The sequence below is a fragment of the Monodon monoceros genome, unplaced genomic scaffold, assembly GCF_005190385.1.
Source record: "Monodon monoceros isolate NGI ecotype Baffin Bay Population unplaced genomic scaffold, NGI_Narwhal_1 Super_Scaffold_5, whole genome shotgun sequence".
Lineage (NCBI taxonomy): Eukaryota > Metazoa > Chordata > Mammalia > Artiodactyla > Monodontidae > Monodon > Monodon monoceros.
In genome coordinates this window covers 35,263,490-35,285,877 of record NW_021703782.1, presented here as the reverse complement: position 1 = coordinate 35,285,877, position 22,388 = coordinate 35,263,490, and positions in this window count along the sequence as shown.

Genomic DNA, 22,388 nt, shown 5'->3' with positions numbered 1-22,388 from the left:
AAATCTAAGAAAAATCTTTTTTCATGTATGCCTTTCTTCAACCACATGCACACATGCACACACACACAGCAAGTGAGTTGTATATATACATGTTATTTCATATACATTATTACAGTCATGTTTATATAATAAATAACAAAATATATGATGGATATATAACTATATACACTCCTCAGTAATCTAATACATATGTCTATATACACACATTTAATATATATCCATATATATATGCACATATATATGTACACACTATCAACTTTCTTTTCAAGGTATTTAGAAGTACACTAAAGAAAGAGTAACATATCAATTGCTTGTTTGAGAGTGGGTTATGATGGAAAGGATAGAAAGGAAAAGGGGAGGGTGGGAGGCCAGCATACATCTGAGAAGGAAAGGAGCCACCAGTGAAAGAGGAGGTAATTCAAAATGTACCCTGAACACAAAAGATGCGTTTCATGCCTTCATAATTCTGCTTCAGGCTACATGATTATGCAGGCACCATGAGGACCTGGTAACTACATCAAAATGCACTCATTCATCTCCAAATTTGTGTCTAACATACTAGAAGCTCTAATGCATTATCAACTGGTGATTTTATATTCTAATTATCACTGACTCATATTTTTTGTCCCTTTACTATTGCTAAACTACCTCAAAAAGCATAAAATGGCTCCCTCTTTGTGACTAACAAAAAAAACAAATTCACAGAGAATCCAAGAGTTGAAGGAGACAATGCCCTTTCAACAAAACCACTCATCTGCAGTTTCTATTTCAATATTTTATCTGGAGATTCAGACCTTCTTCTTTTCAGTTCAGGGATGAAACCCTCAAGGGGGAAACTATGTACAGGGCGTCACAAAACTGTCTATATACTTCTGGTCACCAAAGAAATTCTCCAGTTACTAAGTCACCCCTGTCTCTGGAAGATTCAGTCACTCATTCAGTGAACACCTACTTAACAGTGTGCAAAACATTATTGTCAATAGTCTTGGGAATAAAAAGATGAATGAGCTCTAGGTCCTTCCCTTACAGGTCAAAATAGAATTTTTGTTGGAAGGTGTGCTAATGTTCTTCCCAGTCTCCATATACTTAGCTATGTGATTGGCCATTTCCTGATGTATCAAATACCTTAAAATATGTATTTTTAATGAAATCTAGTCTTACCTTTATGAATTTATCTTGAGGAAAGAATCAGGCATATATACATAGGTTTAACCACAAAAATACTCATTAAAGCATCATAAGTACTCCAACTGACCAGCAATATATAATTGGTTAATAATAGCTAAATTATTTTTTCATTTGCCAGAAAATGTACATTACTTTTGTCTATATAATACTGTGTATTATTGTCTCTTCAGAGGCAAATAACATGCTAGGTACCTTTCTCAGTATCACACAGCTGATAAGATACAAGGGCAGAATTGTGCTCCAGAACCTATGTGGTTAGCCAGTGGGCTGTTAGCCTAGTTCACACAAGGCTAAATCTTACCTTCTGAATTAGAGCTCAGCCTCAGCTTAAAGGTCACCTCCTTAGCAAGCGAGACTTTCCTGAGAGCTGTATCTAACTCTCCCCTTATCCTTGCCCTTGTTCTTTAACACAATAACCAATTTATTTCCTTCATTGCATTTACCTGAGTATTTTTCTTCCTTAAATCATTTTTAACAGCTTTATTGGGATGTACCAGAAAATTATCGTATCGTAAGAGTACAATTCAATGATTTTTACGTAAATTTGTAGAGTTGGACCACCATTGCCACAAACCAGTTTTAAAACATTATTAATCCCATAAAATTCCATTGAGCCCACTTGCAACCAATCCCAGTTCACACCCCCAGCCCCAGGAAACCAACTGCATAAAATTTGTTTTTTTTCTGTACAGTTCACGTAAACAGTCATACATGAGTTTGGTTTTTTGGTTTTGGTTTTGCACCTAGCTTCTAAACTTAAGTTGTAGCTTGTATCAGTGGTCTCTTTTATTTCTTTATCAGTGGTCTTTTTATTGCTGAATGGTATTTCAAAATATGTCTATACCATATTTCATCCATTATTTTGGGGCTGTAATGAATAATATTATGAACATTGGCATATAAATCTTTGTGTAGATATAGTTTTTCTAGCAGCAGAATTGTTGGTTTGTACAGTAAGCTTGTGTTTAACTAAGAAAATGCAAAAATGTTTTCCAAAGTGGCTAGGCCATTTTACATACCCACCAGCATAAAGGTTTCAATTTCTCTATATTTTTGCCCACTCTTGGTATGCTCTTTGGATTATAGCCACTTGAGTGGATGTGCACTGGTATCTCATTTTAGTTTTAATTTTCATTACCTTAATAACAAAGAATATTTTTAACTTATCATATAGCCAGTCTTCCACAATAGAAGGTAAGCCTTTTAAGAACAGGGACTGTAATTGTGTTTTTTTAGGAGGGTGGTTGTACAGAGAAGGCATAAAATAATCATTCAGTGATTAAATGCATTCATATAATATGTAGGAATTAAAGTGACTCATATAATGTTAAATTCTCTTAATATTGTGTTATGTTCAGTGAACTAAAAATGGCTCAGAAAATATGTGCAGGCTGATTATATAATTTGCAAAATACATATCTAAATTAAAATGTTAATGATTATCCCTGGACTGTATACTTAGTTGTCAGTTTGTTCTGACATTACGTTGTTTATGTGTAATTTATAAATTAAAATGCTTATAAATCAATTTCTAACATTTACTCAGTTTGGGAATATCCATGAGGCGATCCAGCCTGTACGTGAACATTTATTGACAGGGAGCTCATCTTCTACTTAGCCACATCACAAATTCTGTTGAATTTCTTTACAGGGCACTAAAGTTGAACTCCTTGTAGATTCCTCTGTCTCTATCTACCCTCTAATAATACAGGATTCTGCATTTATACAAAGAGTCTTTCTGATTTTAGTTTCTATTTCTTCAAGTCCATCATTACCAGATTCTTCAGTTAGGGCTCAACTGACATGATTCCCTGACAGCTCACCATATACTTTTGCTAACTCAAAACTCATAAAAGAATTGTGATATACAATAACCATATCTGGAAGACGATATACAGCAAAGCATATTAGTACTAATAATAAAACCACCATTTTGGAAATGTACTATATGCAATACACAGCGTCAAGTGTTTTGGGTATATATGTGATACATTTTACAATTGCTTGTATCCATCATTATTTCCATTTTACAAAGGAAAACACTGAAGTCTGGTGAAGCAAGACAATCACACGATATCTAATAGTAAGTGAAAGCATTTGAATTTTTATTCAAGTGTGTCTGATTCCAAAGCTCTTGTTTTCCTCTTGACCTGAACACTGGGCTTGTGTTCTATTCTTTGGAAACCTTATGATTTCAAGATACAGACCTCAGTTGGGCTAAGGTAGAATGGCCTCTTTAAAGATCAGGATCTTTTGTTGGATGATCAGGTTCCCATCCTTAGCCCTGTATCAAAAATTTGCAAAGATAAAATGTGTTACTAAGGAAATACATTTTAGAGCAAGTGGGTTAGTGGCAGAACTCTAACGAATTTGATCCTTTCTCAATCTGGTCACACTGGCATTTCTAACATTTAAAAGAATTAGTTCCTGCAGAAGCCAATAACAGAATTTTTTTGTTAAGAGATTGCCCTTACTTGAAGTGCACATTTGCTTATCTCAAAGATGTCCTGTTCAGAAGCTCAAATTCTCGGGCCTGACAAGGTCCGGGATACCCTGTGACTTCTCACCCTGAGACAGCTTGGCTGCCTCCTTCCCATTTGGGGATATTATTGCTTCTTTGCCAAGGAAGACAATGCGTCTTTCTTCCTGGCTCCAGGCAATGGTAGACACAACTTGGAAATACTAAATCTAAGCCCCTTCTGCTTCTTGTTATACCAAGGACTCTCTCCTATCTGAGGGCTACTGCAGGGGGACACCATAAGTCAGGATCCTTCAAGCCTTTGCAAGCCTAAGGGCTCAGGGGTCTGTAACTCAAGGCTGCCTCTCCCACACTCTTGGGTTCCAGCTACATTCTGGTCTCTGGGTTTCCATTACTTTGAGGATATAAACGTGAACAGCATGCATAAAGCAGTCAAACCTCCCAGTGACCAATCTCTAAGAAATCCTCAAAGACTCCCTGAAAGAGGCAAAAGACAAGTGAGGGGTTTTCTTTTTTTCTTTCAAGGGGTGTTCAAGATTGCCTCAGAGGAAAGTGCTCATGGAAAGAAAAGAGATTGTCCAGTCCTCTCTCGTTTGTTGTAACTGTTTCTTTTTTTTTTTTTTTTTTTTTTTTTCAGTAACTGTCTCTTACAGCACTTGGACTGTTGTGAGAGCTGGGACAAGAGTGTATGTATTTTCATGTGGAACAAGAGTTTCCACATGGTAATCAGGTACTCGAAGAAGATAACTCTCTACTCAATGACCCAGCTGAAACTCTCAGGGAACCTGCCTTAATTTTGAGACCCTAAGAAATATTTAAACCAAATATTCTCAAAAATAATTGCCTTGAGCAGCTATAAATTTCTATAGGCTACGAATTTCATGTTTATCCTGCATATGGAAATCCACAAGGAAGCCAGTGCCTCTACTTTTCCAGGAAAAGCCTGAGCTGGGACAGGCATTCACATCAGTGTCAGGAGCCAACATCTGGGCTGAAATCGGATTTCTAGATGGGCTTAGATTTACCTCCTAGGAGAGACTTACAAATTGTCCAGCAAGGGTGGGCATCTCCTCTGCTATGGGCTTAGCTCTTGGGCTTCTCTTCACTTCTATACAACTTTCTCTTCTAGGCTTTAGCATTATTCATTCACTACCATTTAATTTCCTATGCCTGTATCATCTGAGGAGAGAGAGAACACGTCTTTTATTTTCATTTTCTCTTCCCCAGAAATGCCATTGAACAGAAGTGCTCTTTCTTTCCTCCTACCAAGACATGATGAGAGGCCAGTCCTGGTCCCCTCTGCACACTAGACCCACAAGAGACCACAAGACTCACAGTGTTTCAGTGTATGTGGCCATCGTCCTCTGTTTCAGTGGGTGTTACAGCTCAGCTCCACCCTGAGACAGAAGCCTACTTCTCCTCCAGAGGTGTCTGCTCCTTCTCTCTCCTAGAATGGCTGCTTCCTACCCTTTCCCTTTTCTCTGCTTTGTCCTCTCCACCCTCTTTCTCCTCTGATCGTTAGTCATCGTAGTGGTTTCTACTGTCCCTCTTTTTCCTTTAAAGACACTGATTCCTGGGCATCTGTACATGAACATTACTATTTTAATTCCTTGTTAAACTGATACTTCTTCCCTTATTATCTCTTTATGTGCCTGCCCTCCCTGGAATAATGACAGTAGAAATCACTATCTCAAACCAGGATCCAGAGGACAAATGAGGAGAAGCCTCAGTTGATGTTAGGTTAAATTTCAAGTAGGTAAACCTTAGCTTCTAGTGCTATGACTGCAAAAGTGGGTGAGAGCATATTATACACTATTCATTACACAGCCTAAGTAGCAAGTTTTTCTGTTCCATTGCATCCTGTTAAGTTTGACCTTCTGCTACCTTCTCTTTTTTTGGTAGAAAATTATTCAGTATTTAACCTAGCCAGCAACTATAGTGACTTGCCCCAAGCCCTATAGCCTATGGGTAAGCAATGGTCCTGCTGAAAGACTGTTGTGAGAGCAAAGGGGGCTCCACACTTAATTCCTGAGTGACATTTTTACTGTGTTTATTGCAGCATCTTTTATGACACCCAGATTGATGTGAATAATTTACCTATCCATAGTCCCATTTGTAAATCATAGCCATACTCCCTGGTTCCCATATCCATAGGTCTCTTTATTTGCTTTGTCAAACATTCCAGCATCCTCCTTTCCATAGCTCATTTTTAACCTATCTTCTGCTTATTAGCACTTTTGCATTCATGGTACTAATGCAAAATAGGAAGTAATTAAGATTCACCTTCAAGATGACCTTGATAAATTTTTGAAATATTTCTTCCTTAGGTAAAACTATATTATCCTTATTAATTCACATGAAAACTCCAATATCCCAGGAAACCAGAGAAACCCAAGCTGAGAGTTTACTTGGTCCCTCAAGACACAGTAGCATCGCTGTTGGAATGATCGAATGCGCTGAACCCAGTGCAAAATGAGCCTCTTTGTGCTTAAGCACTTACCTTGCTTCCCATGGAAAACCACCTGCTTTCCTCCTTCTTGTACACCTCTCTCTGAATCTGAGATGGGGATGGTGACAGTGGTGCCAGCCATCTGAAGCAAGTCTTCTTTCTCTCTTTAAACTTTGGAGCTCAAAATAGCTGAGGATGTGTTGTAGGGAGAGTGAGTTTCCATCTATGCCCTTTGCTCAATGTCGCCCTTTTCCACATAGGTCTCATTTTGGGGGTGGAAGATGTGCAGCACACATGAGTAGGCGAAGTGCCCCTCAGAACACCAAGAACCACTCTTCTTGTGTATTCAATCCTGCCTCTAAGTTGTCTGTGTACTCTTTACCATTGGGACATGCATATAGTACATTTGTGGGTAACTGCTCCCTTTAATGGTTGGACAGAGGAGAGGTACAGGTGTTACAGGAGATAAAAAGAAGAATCATCTCCATAATTACAATGTTTTTGATCAGGCTACCTCCAGCAGATACAGTATGGGCATCATCTTGTAGTCAGGTTAGCTAAGAAGAAAAAAATGGGAAATGAGTGAATCTTTATACACACACACACACACACACACACACACAAACCACACAGATACTGAATATTTACAAACTATTAGGCACCATGCTAGAGACTTCTACATGTACACTTCAGCTTTGGTGAAAACCTGGCATTGGCAGGGAAGAGAAATGTTTCTTTCTTTTGTTCTTACCTTCTTTACTCCCAGACACCTCTGCTAGGAAACTCACCAGAGCATAGAGCCTTGTTGACCAGACACTGCTTAAGACTAGGTTGGAAATATGAGGGTTTCTCCATGAGAGCAGCCATCGCCTGTGGAACTCTTATGTGTGCTCCATTCTGTTCCCCTCCTAAGACTTTCAACTCCCATCTGACAGTTACTTTTGCCTTCGACAGTTAACCTCTGTCTTTTCTGAATCCAGCAAACACCTCTGGCTCTAAGAGCTGCACAAGCTCCCCAGATAAGTGTGTCTTTTCCCATCCTTATTCTACCACCCCCTACCCCCCAGTAGAGTGATTCCTCATTTAAGACTGTTCTGACCCTTTGAGAAAATAGCCTCAAGATCTTGATATGATCTAAAACCAGAGTAAAATCTATCTATCTTTGTATCTACCTACTTATCTATAATTTATTTCCCATGATGCATAATTTTGGGTTTCATCATAATGGCTCCCACTCAAGAGAATTTCTATAGCTATCCATGTTTGCTTCAGTCCAGTCTTTTAGAAGTTGAAGTGAAATTCTAGCCTCGCTTCAGGCAATAGCTTTCTGGGCTGAATTTTCCCCTTCTTCAGGCTTAGATAATTTCTCATCATACCCCCCACTTTCCAGATCGTCCCAGGTGAGAAAGAAAATAAACCAACATAAAAGGCAGTAGCCATCACTCAGGTAGACAGCAAATGCATGGCACAATTACCTCATGAAAATTCTGGTGGACTTGAAGCTCCTACAGAGAGTCATTATTTGTAGGTTCTGTTTCCTCAGGTATAGCTGATCTCCTCTGGAAGGAAAATGATAAACTCAGCCTTTCTCCACTAAGTGAACTGAGTCTTCTATACTCCCTTCCTCCTCTTAGAAAGCTTATTTCAATCAGCCCAATCTCTGTCCAAGAGGGGATACCCCAAAACTCACCTCTACATCAGTAGGTGGCTTCTCTGATATCCTCAATTTCCAGATGCTTCTTCATTCAAAAGTGTCTCACTGCAGCTGGCTTTTCAACGCAGGGCACACTGATCCTCTGTAGGTGGTCTGTTAATGATGCTCAGATATTTGGCTGAATACAGTCCTCTTGCAAACCTCTAAGACGTCATGGGTGTACAGCTTCCAATATTCCTTTATTCCAGATGACTGTTGGGGTAGGAATATTGCCCAGGGTTCTGGAGCTTTCTTTATCTTGTCAGTTACTCCCCAGAATTTTGCAGTCCCAGATTAAGTTTACCAAACCAATGGCCTCTCAACAATAATTTATTTTTCTCAAAGGAAATGCTCTCACACTCCCACTTTATATCACACCCTTAACTACATCTGTATTTGGACATGCATGAATATTTGGCTTTGGGAAAAGTTATCCTCCTGGTGAGAAATACCCTAAACCACTGTGTTTCTCCTGCATGTCACTTCAGGAAACACCTGTTCAATCATTGATATAGCTTCCTCAGTTACCAAACTGAGATGAGTGGCATAATTTTTTCACATAAAAGTATAGCAATATAAGAACTTATTTTAAATTGTACAAATATTATATAGAAAAATTAAAAGACTGTATTATTCAAATACTATCAACTTCACAATTCTATTATATATATATATATTATTTTTTTCTTGTCCTCATCTTAAAAAGGGGGTGTTTATGTAGTTTTTAGGCAGCATGTGTGAAATTTTAGAGCCTTCATTTCTTCACTATATCATGTTTTCGTATGTCATAATACATACGAAATTTGTATACGAATAATAATCTAAATTTCAATTTATTTGAATGAAAATATTTTTAATATGAAAAAGATTATAACATTTATGTTACATGTTATTTTCCCTCTCACTGTATCCTTTAGTTCAATTCTTACAAGTTAGAACATGCAATGAGAGTTTGAACATTTTAGTAATCCTTAAAATATCTTACCCACCACCCTTCCAAAGATGTACTAATTGTTTTTCCTACAATCAACAGAGTATAGGTATAACTATGCCCTTTGAGCAGTGGAGTAAGGAGAAAAGTTAATAAGGATCCCAAGGTAAGACTGTGAAGTTGCGAAACTTCACAGTCTAAGATTCAAAAATTCTCTAAAGTATGGCAGGTGCCTATTTAATCAAATTCTTCCTTGAACTGTCTACATGCCAATTCCCCTGTTCCTTTATTTTACAAAATCAACAATTCTCAGACTCATACCTAAATGACAGTTTGGAAATACAATTCTCTTTTTTCCTCATATCCTACCTTTGATCTAAAGAAGAAAGCAAAACTTGAAAAACGATTTTTTCAAAAATAAAAATGATCTTCTCTTATGGAAACCACTGGGCAACTTTACAACTTAATTTCAGAAAATATTTGAAAATAATCAAACACATTTCTAAAAGTAAATATGTAATATTTTCCAGTATATATGTGTGTGTGTGTGTATCCCATGTTTACAGTGTGTGAAGATTCAAACATATGTAGACAATGTCTGACATAATGTTACAGAGAGCCAACCTTCTTGATGTCTTACAATGAGGCACTTTCTGATCTCTAGAGTAGAGGATATTGATCAGATTAAGCTTGGCTCAATAGCAAAGCCACCACATCACAAGACTAAATTAATTTTAATAACCCTCTCCTCAACTTCTCAGCCTTCTAAATCTATCAGACAATCATGTTTGCATTTTAGGAATTAGAGTCTTTAAGAAAACACTGAATGAAGCTTTCAAAAGTGATGTTTCACTTAAACGTTATGAGTCACATATGCATAGGCAATACTGCTTTTGTTCCTTAAAAATTAACAGACATAGAAGATTTAGGAGAAATAGGAAGAAAAATAGAGAAGGAGAAAATAGATTTTCTCATTTTCCAATTAAAAACAGACTGATGTGAAGCAGTGGCACCAGGGAAAAGAATGAACTAAGTTATGGTATCTTTCACTTACATAATTACTGTTAATATATTTATATAGTTATATCTAAAATTCCTCCAAGTGACACCATTTGTTCAGATAAAGCAGTCTGAAGTGCTAGGGATAGATAGCTAGACAGACACATAGTGTTGATGCTGAATGGAAGATGATGACTGGAAATATGGATAAGAACCCTTGAACTAATCTTTGAAAACTGAATTTCAAAGAGGACAGATGAGTTGAAATCTGACTGGTTATATTCAAATCTCTGCTTCTGAATATTGGTCTTGTGATCTGTACTTGGCTCACTCCTGTCTATTTATAGGAGATACAGTAAATAAGAATAAAGTACTCTTTTAAAGTTTATTTCTAAAATTTGAAATTCCTTATAATTTAGCACAGACATTGTTTTGAGGGAAACTTCAGCACGTTAAAGACAGCAAATCTTATGATATTGCATTTTCTAGTAAGTGAACTCAAGTCACTTGTGGAACAAGGGCCATATATGTGAAAATAAAGAGAGAAGGGAAAAAATAAATGAAAGAAGGAAAGAAAAGGAGAAAAAAAGAAAATGAGGTTTCTTCTTTAGATTATTTTCATCATAGATTAAGGTAATGTGCCCAGGATTTTTAATTTCATAGAACTGTAAAAAAAAAATTTCTTCCCTCTTCTTATCACCCACTTCTTTGCATAAAGGCTTTATAAAAAACACATTACTGTCAGTATCTTCTACCTTTTTTTCAAATCACCAATAATTCTTTGTAATTACCTACGTTCATCTTATGTATGATTTCTCTGGTTATCCACAAATGAGTTTACAGGCTGTATATAATTCATTGTTTCCTCACTTCATTCATATCAATTTTCTATTATTTTTGTTACTACCACTCTCTTCCTTGTACAAAATAAGAAATAACTATACGACTTTTAAGACTTTTTTTATCTTTCAAGAAAGAAGGACTTACCAATTTGCTCTTATTGGTCAATGTAATGATTATAATTCTTCTCTTCAGTTGAAACTTACTTTTTAAATTAAAAAGAAAAAAGTAACCCAACTGCTTGGAAAAATGGTAATTTAGGCTTACTAATCAGCAATAACAATTGACTGGTCAGAAATGTACCTGTGTCATTACTAGAGAAACCAAACTGAGTGTGTTGGAGTCACCCCACAGGAGTAGGATAGATTCCCAAATTGGTTTAGATACTGATATTGATGATGTCACACACACACACCAAGAAGATAAGAAAATATTTTCTCCCAGGTATTTCCAAATATGGTTTGAGAGAGAAGGAGGGGTGACTGGTTTAGCGTGTTATGGTGATTGGGGGTACAGGGAGGTAAAGCTTCTAGGATAAGTTTGGGAGTTCTTAACTTCTCATTGGTGTCATGAGAGGGAACACTCAGTCTTTCTTATCAGATTGTCCAAATAGAAGAGGAAAGGGGAGGGGTGGAGCTTGAAAGCTGTCAGCAGTCAAAAGTCAAAAACAGAATCAGAATCTTTATTACAAGTGATAAAAAAAAACATACGGGGGCTTCCCTGGTGGCACAGTGGTTAAGAATCCACCTGCCAATGCAGGGGACACAGGTTCGAGCCCTGGTCCGGGAAGATCCCACATGCTGCAGAGCCACTAAGCCCATGTGCCACAACTACTGAGCCTGTGTTCTAAAGCCCACAAGCCACAACTACTGAAGCCCACATGCCTAGAGCTGGTGCTCTGCAACAAGAGAAGCCACTGTGATGAGAAGCCTGTACACCACAACGAAGAGTAGCCCCCACTCACTGCAACTAAAGAAAGCCCACGTGCAGCAAAGAAGACCCAACACAGCCAAAAATAAATAAATAAATTTATTAAAAAAAAAAAAAAGAGTCCACATGCCGCAACTAAGAAGTCCACGTGCCCCAACTATGATCCCGCATGCCACAACTAAGACCTGGTGCAGCCAAAAAAAAAAAAAAAAAAAAAAAAAAAGGCTACTTTTGGGAAAAAAAAAAAAATTTATGTTCCACAATAAAAACCCCCAAACCAAAAAAAAAACCTGGGACAAAAAAAAAAAAAAAAAAAAAAAAAAAACTAAGGAGACTTCTGGAATGCAACAAACTTTAGGAACTTATGAATAAATAAAGTAAATTAGCTTTGGGTTCATCAGTTGCATGTGATTGATTACATCTTGCCTCTTAAATGTTTCATAATTTTCTTTTTTTTGTATATTTAAGATATGGATGTGAAGGTGATTAAACTGCTCAGGAATCTCTACTCCATTAACTTTCAGGGCTCATTAACTCATCTGGCTGGTTGGAGAGTTATCTTTTTACTCACTTATCACCCTATGATCAATGAGAATAAAATATGCAGAGGGAAAAATTTAGCTGAAATATAAGCAATACTAAAATATAAATTATGTCTGCTTAAAAAGGGCTCCCCTTATTCTAGATAATAATTTTGTAAAGGTTAGATGTCACATTAATCAATGGGTTAACAAATATTCGTAAAGTAAAAGTTCTGGGAGAATCGGTTACAATTTGAAAGGGGAAAAAACTTAGATTCTTAACTCATAGGAACACTGACAGTGATTTCAGATTTAACATGAATATAATACATTTTTAATGCTCTAAAGCTGAGAATATTCAGCAAACATCTACAGAAAATATGACTCTCCAGGTTAGAAATCAGCATAATGGAAGATGGACAGACTTGACAACATAAAAACATTTCTTACGCTACTAGCAGCACTGGTAATAACAATGATAAGAGTAATAGCTCCTCTGAGGCAATCATAATGAAAAGAAAATAGCAAATTGGAAAAATGTGTAAAATTAACATCTTATCTATAGAGCTTAAATGTTATAATAAGAAGACTTCAGTAGCTAATTAGACAAAGAAATATTATAAACAATTTTAAATGAAGAAAACAAAAACAGAAGATGATCTTAACACAGAAAATAGACATAAAAAGAGGGGGGGGAAGAAAACACTGGGATAGCAGTTTTTAACTACAGTAATTAGAGCATAATTATATAATACTCTATCCAGACCAGTGTAAAGCAAGATAGACACTCCCGTGTGTTGCTATTAGAAGCATGGGGGCTCCAATCAAGATGACAGAATAGAAAAATGTGGAGCTTACCTCGTCCCACAAATATATCAAAAATACACCTACATGTGGAAAAAACTCTCACAAAATGCCTACTGAACGCTGGCAGAAGACCTCAGACACCCAAAATTGCAGGAGAGATTTCCATGTAACCAGGTAGGATGAAAGAAATAAAAGTGGGGGAATCAGGACGGGACCTGTGCCCCTGGGAGAGAGCTGTGTAAGAGGAAAGGTTCCCACACCCTATGAAGCCCCTTCACCTGTAGGGAGATCAGATGGGGCAGAAAGGAAGCTTCAGAGGCTCAGAGGAGAGCACATAGCCAGTTTATGGCAGGCAGAATAGAGAGAGACCTGCATAGATGGTCTGTGCCATAGCCCTGCTTTCCACAGCCTGAGACGTGTGTCCACTGGTGCACACAGGAGCTGAGTGCTGAAACTTGGGCTTCAGGGGACAGATCCAGGGAGAGGACTGGGGTTGGATGCATGAAGACAGTCTGAAGGGACTGGAGTGTGGTATGGCTGCAACCAGGGGGGCACACAGAAGCTCAGGTCCACCATGGAACTGAAGTGCCATTGTTAAAAGAGTTTGGGAAGGGAGGGGCAGGGCCCACCAAGCAGCCTCTCTCTAAGCACTCTCAGCCAGCGCAGCACCACCTCTATGAGCTCTGGGAGTGCGCAAGTGCCAGGGGGTTGCCCACACATGGAGGTGGGGATGAAAACTGAGCCCTTTCCCCATAGCTATGTGATCCGTGGGTTTATACCACCACTGCCAGCCGTAAACGCAGTGCCTGCAAGACATCTGAGTGGACTATGGGTACTCCTGTGGCTGGGACAGATCTGGCCTTAGCAGCTGTGGATTTTGTGGGTGTGTGCACTTGGAGTCTGGGCCAGGGCCTGGGATGATTCCATAGTAATGAAAACACAACCATACAAAAATCTATGGGATGCAGCAAAAGCAATTCTTAGAGGGAAGTTCATAGTGATACAGGCACTCCTTAAAAAACATGAAAAATCTCAAATAAACAACCTAACCTACCACCTAAAAGAATCAGAAAAAGAAGAACAAACAAAACCCAAAGTCAGCAGAAGGAAGGAAATAATAAAGATCAGAGGAAATAAATAAAATAGAGATTAAAAAACAATAGAAAAAAAATCAATGAAACCAATATCTTGTTCTTTGAAAGGGTAACCATATTGACAAGCCTCTGGCCAGGCCAACCAAGAAGAGAGAGGATCCAAGTAAACAAAATAAGAAATGAATAAGAAGAAATAACAAATGATACTGCAGAAATGCAAAGAAAATAAAAAAAACCAGGAAAATTCTATGAACAATTAGATGCCAACAAATTCGACAACCTAGAAGAAATGGACAAGTTTCTAGAAACATACAGCTCACCAAAATTGAATGAAGAAGAAATAGATAATTTGAACAGACCAATCACTAGAAGTGAAATAGAATCTGTAATAAAGAAACTCCCTACAAACAAAAGTCCAGCACCAGATGGCTACACAGGTGAATTCTAGTGAACACACAAAGGACATAAATGAATCCTTCTCAAACACTTCCAAAAATCTGAAGAGGAGGGAACACTCCCAAAGACATTCTATGAAGCCAATTCTATTTATAGACCAATATCTTTGATGGATATAGATGCAAAAATTCTCAACAAAATATTAGCAAACTGAATCCAAAAACACATAAAAAAAGATCATACACCATGACCAAGTTGGATTCATCCCAGGGGAACAAGGAGAGTCAGCATACACAACATACACAAATCAACCAATGTGATACACACCACATCAAAAGACAAAAAAAAACATATTATCTTAACAAATACAGAAAAAGCATTTGATAAAATTCAACATCCATTCATGATAAAAACTCTTAGCAAAGTGGGTATAGAGGGAACATATCTCAACATAATAAAAGTCATTTATGACAAACCCACAGCCAATATAACACTCAATGGTGAAAAGCTGAAAGCCTTCCTGCTAAAATCTGGAACAAGACAAAGATGCCCACTCTCACCACTTTATTGGAACTCTTAGCCACAGCAATCAGACAAGAAAAAGAAATAAAAGGTATCCAAACTGAAGGGGTAGAGATAAAGTTGTCATTATATGCAGATGACATGATACTATATATATAAAACTCTAAAGACACCACACAAAAGGTACTAAAACTGATGAACAAATTCAGCAAGGTAGCAGGATGCAAAATTAAAATACAGAAGTCAGTTGCATTTTTTTACACTGACAATGAAATATCAGAAAGTGAATGTAAAAGAAATCCCTTTCAAAATTGCAGCCAAAATAAATAAAATACTTAGGAATAAACCTGACCAAGGAGGTAAAAGATTTATATGCTGAGAACTATAAAACATTAATAAAGGAAACTGAAGATGACTCAAAGAAATGGAAAGATACCCCATGCTCTTGGATTGGAAGAAGTAATATTGTTAAAATGGCCATACTACCCAAAGCAAACTACAGATTTAATGGGATCCCTATCAAATTACCCAGGATGCTTTCACAGAACTAGAACAAATAATCCTAAAATTTATATGGAATCATAAAAGACACAGCATTGCCAAAGCAATCCTGAGGAAAAAGTTGGACAATCACACGTAAATTAATGAAGTTAAAACACACCCTCATGCCATACACAGAAATAAACTCAAAATGGCTTAAAGACTTAAATATAAGACATGACACCATAAAACTCCTAGAAGAGTATATAGGCAAAACATTCTCTGACATAAATTGTGCCAATGTTTTCTTAGGTCAGGGTCCCAAGGCAATAGTATAAAAACAAAAATAAACAAATGGGACCTAATCAAACTTACAAGATTTTGTACAGCAAAGGAAACTATAAACAATACAAAATGACAACCTATGGACTGGGAGAAAATATTTGCAAATAATGCAACTGACCAGGGCTTAATTTCCAAAATATATAAAGAGCTCATACAACTCAATAAAAAAAAAATGGGCAGAAAACTTAAATAGCCATTTCTCCAAAGAAGACATACAAATGGCCAATAGGCACATGAAAAGATGCTCATCATCACTAATTATTAGAAAAATGCAAATCAAAACTATAATGAGGTACCACCTCACACTGATCAGAATGGCCATCATTAAAAAATCTACAAATAATACATGCTGGAGAGGGTGTGGAGAAAAGGGAACTCTCCTATACTGTTGGTGGGAATATAAATTGCTGCAGCCACTATGGAAAACCGTATGGAGGTTCCTCAAAAAACTAAAAATAGAGTTACCATACGATCCAGCAATCCCACTCCTGGGCATATATCTGGACAAAACTATAATTTGAAAAGATACATGCACCCCTATGTTCACAGCAGCACTCTTTACAATAGCCAAGACATGGAAGCAATGTAAATGTCCATCAACAAATAAATGGATACAGAATATGTGCCATATATATATATATATATATACATATATATATAGTGAAATATTACTCAGCAATAAAAAAGAATGAAATAATGCCATTTGTAGCAACATGGAAGGACCTAGAGATTGTCATACTAAGTGAAGTAAGTCAGAAAGAGAAAGACAAATACCATATGATATACATATATGTGGAATCTAAAATATGACACAAATGAACTTATTCATCAAACAGAAACAGACTCAAAAACATAGAGAACAGACTTGTGGTTGCCAAAGGGGAGGTGGGGTGGGGAAGGGATGGATTGGGAGTTTGGGATTAGTAGATGCAAACTATTATGTACAGGATGGATAAACAGCAACATATAGCACAGCAAACTATATTCAGTATCCTGTGATAAACAATAACGGAAAAGAATATGAAAAAGAATGATTATGCATAACTGAATCACTCTACTCTACAGCAGAAACTAACACAACATGTAAATCAACTATACTTCAATAAAATAAATTTTTAAAAAAGAAAAAAAGATACATGAACCTCAATGTTAATAGCAGCATTGTTTACAGTTGCCAAGATATGGAAGCAACCTAAGAGTCCATCAACAGATGAATGAATAAAGACATGGGGTGTGTGTGTGTGTGTGTGTGTGTGTGTGTGTGTGTGTGTGTGTATGTATGTATATACACAATGGAATACTACTTAGCCATAAAAAAGAATGAAATTTTACCATTTGCAACAACATGGATGGACTTGGAGGGCATTATTCTAAGTGAAATAAGTCAGAGAAATACTTATACGTGGAATCTAAAAAATACAACAAACTAGTGAATATAACAAAAAAGAAGCTGACTCACAGATATAGAGAACAAACTAGTGACTACCAGTGGAGAGAGGGAAGGGGGAGGGGCAATATAGGGGTAGGCAATTAAGAGGTACAAACTATTATATATAAAATGGCTAAGCTACAAGGATACAATGTACAAAAGAGGGAATATGGCCAATATTTTATGACTATAAATGGAATATAAAACCTTTCAAAATTGTGAATTACTACAGTGTATACCTGTAAAATACAATACTGTACATCAATTATATTTCGATTTTAAAAAGTACCTGACTTCATGGAAAACAAACAAAAAGAAGCATGAACAGGTATACTCGGATAAGCAATTTATCAAACTATATCAGAGCCTCAAAATATACATTCATTAAGTCTCAGTAACTCAATTTTTGGTACTTTCTTAGGGTTAAATAAAACACAAATCTAGAATAAAATAACTTTATGGACAAATATTCAAGTTATTTATAATAATATTTTATTATTGAAGAATTGCATAACAACCAGTATTGGATAATAAATACTCAAAGTTTTTTTAATATCTATCATGTATCCATTGTATGTACTGTAATGCATGTATTAAAATACTCCTTTTAAAATCAGGTAATAACCTGAAAATTCTTATGGTACGTTTTTTAAATGAGGCGAAGTAAACATTTGAACATTAAAGATAATCACTAGAATGTGAGCTCCACAGAGGAGGGAGGATTTTGTTTTTGCTACTGTCATTGTAGATTACTGCTATATCCCTACCACATAAAACACAGCCTTGTGACAAAGCTGGTATTCAATAAATATTTATTTAATTAATTACAAAGATGTTTTGTATTGCTTTGGCATATATAAATAGACCAAAATATTAACTATAATTATGAATATGTGATGAGATTATGGACATTTTTCTCCATAATTGCATTTCAAGAATTTTTAAAACTGATGCACAAATATAAAATCACTTTCGAAAATACTGATGTTTTATTATAATATCAATATATCATATTTTGTTATAAAAAATACAATAAAATTCCTACCCCATAATTTCAATTACTGTTATTATGATAAGGCATTGTTTTTAAATCTCATTCATGGGCATACATAATCAAGTATTAAACATAGATCATGCCATTTTTATCTTCTAGAATAGTTATTACTCTTTAGATAGCACCTGTCCTAGTGTCTACATTGTATTCATAATCATCATTGTTAATGGATGTTGAATAGTTCTTTGAATGAATTGTTATTGCTTAACTCATCTTCACTGTTGAGTGTGATGGTTAAGTTTATGTGTCAGTTTGATTGAACCATGCAGTGCCCAGATACTTGGTCAAATATTATTCTGGGTGTTTCTGTGAGTGTGTTTTTGGATGAGATTAACATTTAAACTGGTAGACTGAGTAAAGCAGATCACCTCTCTAATGTAGGTAGGCCTCATCCTATCAGCTGAAAGCCTGAATAGAACAAAAAGGCTGACCTTCCCTAGAATAAGCGAATTTGCAGCCTGACTGCCTTTAAACTGGGACATTGGCTCCTCCTGGGTCTCACACCTGCTGGCCTCTGGACCAGAACTACACCATCAGCTCTCCAATTTCTCAGGCTTGAATCCCCAACACACACACACACACACACACACACTCTCTCTCTCTCTCTCTCTCTCTCTCTATCTCTTCCAAGATTTATTTATACCCAGCAAAAACATCATTCATGGTGATGGAGAACTAAAGATATTCTCAGACTAAGGTAATAAAATGGAGATGCTATCACCATCATGCCTACCTAAAAGAAAGGCTAAAATTTCTTTAAACAGAGAGGAAACAATAAAAGAAGTAAACTTGGGACATTAGGAAAAACGTAACTTGGTAAACATAATACGAATAAATAGAAGAGGCATGCATCTGCCTCTTGAGTTTTTTAAATTGGTTTGCTGGTTGAAATTAAAAGTATAATGCCGTCTGATGTGATTTTAAATGTATGTAGAGAGAAAATTTAAGACAATTGTATTGTAAATGGGGAACATAAAGAGAAGTAAGATTTCTACTCTTCACTTAAACTGGTTAAGTGACAACCCCAGTAGACTGTGATAAGCTATGTATATGTATAATATAATACCTAAAGAAATCAATAAAAATGCTATACATAGCGATATGCTCAAAAACACTATAGAGGGCTTCCCTGGTGGCGCAGTCGTTGAGAGTCCGCCTGCCGATGCAGGGTACATGGGTTCGTGACCCGGTCCGGGAAGATCCCACATGCCACAGATCGGCTGGGCCCGTGAGCCATGGCCGCTGGGCCTGCGCGTCCGGAGCCTGTGCTCCGCAACGGGAGAGGCCACAACAGTGAGAGGCCCGTGTACCGCAAAAAAACAAAACAAAACAAAACAAAACAAAAACCAAAAAAACAAAAACACTATTGATAAATCAAATAGAGTTCTAAATTTGTTCCAGAAACCTACAGGAAAGCAGAAGGAAGAAAAACTGGGAAGTGAAAAACAGAAAAAACAAAACAAAAAGTAAAATGGCATGCTTAAGCCATAAAATATCAATAATTATATCAAATATAAATTTTCTAGATACAGCAAAAAAAGAGATTAGCAGAGTGGATTACAACACATGACCCAATTATATGCTGTCTATCATAAACTCACTTCAAATATAACAATATAAGCAGGCTGAAAATAAAAAATAGAAAAAACATACCATGCAAATATTAATCAAAAAAGCCAAAGGCATGTCTATAAGACAAATATGATTTAAAAGCAAAGAATATTACCAGAGACACAGAGGGACATCATATAATGACTGAAAAGGGACAATCCACCAATAAGACATAGACTCCTAAGCATGCATATATAAAATAACACTATGTCAAACTCTATGAAACAGAACTAAAAGAACGAAAAAGAAATATAGATAAATTCCCAAATCTAGCTGGAGAATTCACCACACTTCTCTTAACAACTGATGTAACAACTAAAGAGTAAATCTGCAAGGATATATCAATATTATAGAAGAAAAACACCACCAGCAAGCAACAGATCAACTGACATTTAAGGAACACTTCACACAACAGAACACATGCATTCTTTCAAGTGCCCATGGTATATATATAAAGATATACCATATGATGGGACATAAAACATACCTCAGCAAGTTTAAAATAATTGAAAGTATATAGAGTATGTTATTTTACCACAACAGAATCAAACTAGAAATCATTGAAAGACAACAACGTAATCTCCAAACACTTGGAAACTAAAAAACACACTTCTAAATAATCCAGGTGTCAAAGAGGAAGTCTCAGGAAAATAAAAATTCTATTGAACTGAATGAAAATGAATATAAAACATATCAAAATTTGTGAGACATAACTGTTGTAGTGCCGAGAGTAACATTTTTATGTAATTACAGACATGTTACCAAAGAGCAAACAACTTATATTAAATCTTAGCTCCCACGCCAATAACAAAGAAGAGTAAAATAAAACCAAAGCAAAAAGAAAATAAGTATTAAACATAAGGATGGAAAGCAATAAAATTGAAAATAACAGCAATAAATAAAAATCAATAAAACAAAGACCTGGTACTTTGACGAGATCAGTAAAATCAATAAAACTCTAGCAAGAATGACAAATAGAAAAGATAGAAAATTCAAATTACTAATATCAGAAATTAAGTAGAGGATATCACTATAGACCCTGAAGATACCAAAAGGATGATCAGGAAATGCTACAAACCACCTCTATACACATACATATTTGAATATAATTTGAATAATAATTTGAATAGCTCTATAACTATCAAAGACATTTAATTTACAATCATCCAAAGAAATCTCACCCCAAATAAATCTCCAATTCCAAAGTTCTCACTGGAGAATTCTACCAAACGCTTAAGAAATAATGAACAGTAATACACTATAAGATCCTTTGACAGAGACTTAAATTATTCTTTTTTACTCCACAATACTTAGCACAGTGTCTGGTATGATATATACAATATTTATAAATAAACTAATAAATGAAACACAATACTATACATATTGAAATTTTTTGTCTACTTAATTTCTATGTTAATTTGTCTTTAGTTATGCATAATTTCTTACTGTTGAAAAATATTTCAAAAACGTTTCCCTGCTTTTGGATAGCTCCATTGTCTTTGTTTTCTTTCAAAAAAAATAAAAGAAAGAATGAATCAACTGCACCATTACTTATTAAATAGCCATACTTTGTCCTTGATTTAGAATATTCTTTTGCCTCAATTAATATTTTTCAATACTATTTGATTTAACATGAGGCACAGGAAATGCAAGATTATTAAGACAGGGTCCTCCTTTCCCTTTTTCAGAGTCTTAAAATGTAATATAAGAAAGAACTGAATATAACATTAGGTTTCAGAGACAGAAATTTCACTTTCAGACAGATTAATTTTCATCCATATGGAAATTCTCTTCAGAATTCGGAACTATATCAGTTATCTATTGCTGCTATAACAAACTACCACAAACTTATTGTCTTAAAACCCTGTATTTCTTATCTTATAGTTTTGGACATCAAAATCCAAAATCAGCCTTAATGAGCTAAAGTCAAGGTCTTGGCAAGGATTGGCTCCTTCTGGAGAGTGAGAAGAGAATCTGTTTCTGTAACTTTTTCAGCTTCTAGAAGTCATCTGGAGCATTCCTTGGCTCATGGTCCCTGCTTTTTGCTTCTGTTATCACATCTCCTACTATTATTCACTCTGATCCTTCTGCCTCCCTCTTATGAGAACCCTTGTGATTACAATGGGCCCACCTATATAGTCCAGGATACTCTTCCCACCTCAAGATCCTTAACCTAATCACATCTGCAAAGTCCCTTTTGCCCTATCAAGTAACATATTCACAGATTCTGAGAATTAGGACATGGACATCTCTGGAGCCATTATTCAGCCTACTACAGCTATGGGATATTGTGTTTGGGGACAGGTAGGGTTTGAGATAAAGATTCGAGAGTTATTAACTTGGTCTGAGAGTTAATATTCTACATGCAAATAAAATCTTCAGAATAAAATACTAAAGAAAACAGAAGGAGGAAAGGGCGTTGGAAAGACTACAGTTAGTGGAAAGAAGATGAGGAGTTGGCATTATGGAAAGTGGAGCCTGAAGCCTGATGCTATTCAGGTGAGTTTTGTGAAATGATTTGATCAACTCTGCCAGGCAATGAGAGATTAAGAAGAGAGAGCTGGTTAAATCTTACTGAATTTAGCCTAAGAAGCTCTGTTTCAAAGCATTGTTGCAGGGA